The sequence below is a fragment of the Ananas comosus genome, linkage group 1 (genome assembly GCF_001540865.1).
Source record: "Ananas comosus cultivar F153 linkage group 1, ASM154086v1, whole genome shotgun sequence".
In the NCBI taxonomy this organism is placed as follows: Eukaryota; Viridiplantae; Streptophyta; class Magnoliopsida; order Poales; family Bromeliaceae; genus Ananas; species Ananas comosus.
Window position 1 is genome coordinate 18513381 of NC_033621.1, and position 5074 is coordinate 18518454.

Below are 5074 nucleotides of genomic sequence, written 5' to 3' on the forward strand. Positions count from 1 at the left end.
TGGCACAGGAGGGTCGAAGACGCACCTCTAGCAACAGCGAACCAACAATGGCGATTGCCGACCATCAGAGAGCGAAAGTTGGCCGCACGGAGCCAATTTTGGGTACACGACGGGTTCGCGATTCTATCGAGCTTTCGGATCACTCCAGCAAAGCAAGCATCATGTCACGCCCCGTAACCCGCCTCTTTGGTATCGGCCCCGTCGATAGACCGCCGAACGGACAGAGTCTACCCTGTACGTCCAAGGCGTCGGAACAGTACAATTCAAGTGGTTCCAAATATGAACAGAATTCATACATAGAATGCATAAGGAAGGTATCGAAAACATAAATACTAAGCTATTACAAGCATTCGTCTCAATTTTTACATTTTCTTTACATTCAACTTCCAAGTACAATCCACTTATTATTACAAGTTTTTTCTTTTCTTTCCACACCCCTAAGCTAAACTGACTTAGGGTACTTCTATCTCTGGTCTCGGCGGTAGGGAGCTATCTACCGAGCTACGCCCTTTCCTCGCGCCGCCGCGCCGCTGACGTGTGGGCCTGAAAAACGTGGGGTGAGAACTATATACATAGTTCCTAGTGGGTACAGCCACCCAAGGGAAGAGCTCGACCCACCAGGTCCAAAGGAGGCAAAACAAGCTTGTTAGTACAACAGATATATATAAACATATAAAATTTATGCAACTAACCACTAACATGCTTATGCCTCGCAACATGCGATAATGCAACATACATGCAATACAAGTAGATCTACCGTTTTTACCTTTTTATTTCATTACCTATATTCTTTACAATCCACTACTAAGATTCATTTATCTTAGCCAAGTTATACTACCCGACTTGGTCTTCAGTCAACTACCAGTGAACTGCCGCTCATTGTTCAGGCTCGAGGTGAGGACGTCTCACATGCCTCTCAGCCTTAAATCCACTCGACTGTAGGTCATCCGTTGGGTAAGGAAATACCATCAAACCCTTGACCACAAGTCGCATACCGGGGGAAGAGAACCACACATACCCGTATCCACAAGTCACATATTGGGCGAGGAGAACCACACATACCCGTTGAATCACTGCCGAGCGAGGAGAACCATACATACCTGCAGTTATGATTCACTTGCCAGGCGAGGAGAACCACACGTACCTGCAAGTATAACCGCTACCGAGCGAGGAAAACCACACGCACTTGCAGCCACCAATCCTAGGGATTCCGAAATCCACTTTTCAAGACTTAAGGGTTTATCTCATACCCTATGTTGTTAACCTTTCTAGGTTCAAGCCACTCGTACCCTAGTGGTCATTCTACCACTATGTTCCATAACCTAGGTTCTACAACACTAGGTCCAATGTCCAACTTATGTTTAATAACACTAGGTTCAATGTCCAACCTATGTTTAATAATACTAGGTTAAATATCCAATCAATTATTTTCTATCCTAGTTGTCCACATCTAGGATTCATAGTTTTCATGTCATCTAGTCCTTGGCGCCACACTTATCGAATTCTCTAATTTTTCCTAGAGTTCATCGACCTATATTCACATTCATACCTAGGCATACATATGCATCCTATATGTTTCACATGCCTATGTTCTTGTTCAATGATAGATTATTTATCCTAAGTAGCATGCCATCTATGACTACTTATTTAACCAATTAATCTATCATTACATACATGCATCAATAAATAAAATCATACTTCACTTTGGCATGGAAGCGACCTACTCACTTCGGTGAAGCACAACTCACCTCACAATGCTTTCTAATTGCTTGTAGACACTTGCAATTAGGCCAACCACTTGGACCTCCAAGCTTATTCCCAAGCTTTCCTTGCCCTATATAAGAGATCCCTCGTTACCGTTTTCGAACCACTAAACGATCTTTGCGTTTGAAATCAAATGATCTCACATGATTTCCTAACCCTCAATTAGGGTTTCAAAGAGTTAAAACAACATGGGTTAATTACATCGGTAGTCCCCAACCTTCTCACCAATTTTCACTTGAGTCCCCAACCTTTTTATTTTTGCAATTGAGTCTCTAACCTCTTGATTTTATTACAATTACGGCCCAACCGTAAAAAAAACTGTTAAAATTAACGGAATTGCCACGTCAGCGTCTATTTGGCAATCTTTTGCATGCAATTTAGGTCCCTAAACTTTGCACATTTTTCATTTAGTCCCTAAAAATAAAATTTCAAAATTTTAAATTTAAATTCAAAAATAATATTAAAATTAAAATTTTAAACTAACAAGAAATTAGAATTTTGAATTTTAATGTGAGATCCCTGGTGTTTGACTATGGAGGCTTGTCGACAGCTCTAGAGAGTGTCGGGACAAGTCCGAGTCGCGTTGGCGTCAAATAGACGCAAAACGGACTCCGTGCGACGCGAGGGCAGCCTTCAGCGAAGAAATCTGCAAAATAGCAGATTTTCCTGCTTGCTGTACCGGTACAGCCAGCGAGGTGTACCGGTACACTATACTGGTTGAGCACGTACTGCTCTCGGGTTTGCCTCCTGTACCGGTACGCGATCCCGTGTACCGGTACACCAGGGTAGGTGAGGGGGTGTTTTGGTCTTTTTCTACCTCGTTCGTATCACCCTCCTCTCCCCAGCTTATTTACATGTAGAGTGAGGCTGAGAGAGAGAGTTTTGCTCTTGGTTCTCTCCCTCTCTCTCTCTAGAGCCGATTGTGAGCAAGGTGGAGCTCGGGTGAAGTTTCATTGCCGACGTGGTGCCGCGGAGCCGTTCGGGCGCACGTTGTGTCGTCTTAGTGCTGTGAGGAGCTCGAGCGAGCGTGGATTTCTGTCGTCCTCAACATTGCGCCGACTCTTGAGGATCTATCGAGGTGAGTGCTCTGTGGAATTGCTGCGCATACTTCGGGTATCATTAATTCGAGCTTAAGTGCTGATTCGCAGGATCTTGTCGTCGGCTGTTAGTATTGCAGCTCGTTCTCGACGTAGGAGCATCGGATTGCGACGAGACTTGGTTCGTTGGATTCGGGACTTCGAGAGGAATCCACGAAACCCTTACTTGCGAATTTTTGTGAAGGTTAGCTTGGTCGAAATCCTTCTCTTCTCTGCTGTTGTGGATTTTGGACTGAATTGAGGATTTTTGGTGTTTTTAGTTTGGAGTTAGCTCGATTTCGAGACTCGGGCGTTTTTGGTCGATACAACAGGTGGTGTCGCAGCCGAGGGGGTTCCGTGCTGCCAGGGATTAGCGTGCGACGTGGGTTACATCGGTTTTGACTCCTAAGTTCATAATCGTCGACATGTATAGATCTCGATTTTTGGATAATCTATTCTAGCTCGAATTTATGGATTAAATGGTAGATTGCATATCTGAATTTGGAGCATGTGGTAATAAATTGAACAGGTTATACATGTTGGACTTGGAAGTTGAATGAGGAGAAAATCTGCGATTTGGACCTGTCACTTGATTAAACTGCCTGATTTAGCTCTAGGAGCCGATATTAAATTGTACTGTCGCAGTATCTTCGAGACGAGTACTCCCGGTAGTTTAGAATACATTTACGCTCGTGCTGGTATGCCGAGTGGATTTTTACAGGGTCGTTCAGGTTGTTCCGGACTGTTGGATGCCGTCAGAGTTGACGGTGGACCCGTATCGCCTTTTTGGCGTCAGATTGTGCCGAGTGCACGTTACCTGTTTGTTGTTAGACCAGTTTGAGTCGATTACTTGACTTTGGCTAGTTGGAGCCTGATTGAGCTCGACAGAGATACGCTGCATACTCGGTTGGGTAGCGCCCACGAGTGCCACTCCGGAGGCGGGCTTTGTGCTTTCGCATTGGTGTCGCTCATGCCAGTTGGACTTGCTCTCCACGGACCAGTTAGTGTGGATAGAGCCCGATAGTCCCAACGGGGCAGGGACGGGTGTATTCACAGTCCCAGGGACGGGTATGTTTACAGTCCCGATTGGATTTGGTCAGATTTGACATGTCCTACAGTTGGTTAGTGGAGAGCATGATAGTGTAGTGACTTATAGCGGTTGAGTTATTTCCTGCATTTTTCCTACTATCCTGGCTCCCTTCTGTAGACTTAGTGGGTGGACCGATGTTGTTTTGGGCGGTACCCACTGAGGACTACTTGTTTTTACAGTAGTTCTCACGCCCAGTTGTTACCCCTGTTTTGCAGAGCCACAGGTTTCGGCTGCTGCGCCTTCCGCGGATCAGGATCGAGGCAAGGGCGTCGCGAGTTAGAGCCCTACCCGCTGAGCAGAGCTAGAGGCACCCTACTGCAGGTAGTTGTTTTACTTCGAGCTTATGTACATAGTACTTAACTCGCCAGTGCGAGTAACGCTGTATTTTGGATTTGGACTATGTATATGAAACAAAGTTTGTTTAGCTTCTGTTTTCTCTAGCAGCTCTCTACTACTGTTCGTAGTAGTGTTTGATTTACAGGTACAGCTGTCGCTTCGTATACAGGGAAAATTTCTTTGTATACGGCGGATTTGTCGGCGTGCCCGGGGAACGAGACATCCGGGGCGTGACAGATTAAGTTGGTGTCAGAGCTTTGCTATAGGTCGTTGGGACCTAAGAAACCTAAGTTTGGCAGACCTTAGGAAAACAAGACGCGAGAAGCGTAATTTAATTGCGAAAGTCAATGATTATTTGTTCTAACTCCTCCTAAAGTGGAGTGAGTGACTGAAGGAGTTCCCGTTTTGGCCTGAGAAATTATGTTGGCTGCAGACAACATAATTTTGGAGGAAAACAGGGACCGCCTTCCAAACTTTCGTTGATTGGGTCGAGAGTGTTGCGTTGTATCTGACCCCGATTTGTTCCTTTCAGCTATGTATCGTCGCCGAGGTCGACCATCGCTGCGGGAGCGTGCCCAGTTGGCGCGGGATCGTGCTGGACCTTCCGAGAGACCTGAGCAGATGGATCATAGTGCACGGCAGGAGCAGAGAGACAGACCGGAGGTGAGTGCACCCCCTGTTGTGGAGCCGAGTGCGCGACCTGAGGCTAGCGCACCCCCGGATCTGAGTGCACAGCTGGCTGCCCTGACTGAGGTGACGAGGCAGCAGGGGGAGTTGCTGCAGAGGTTGTGTGAGAGGATAGCTCAGT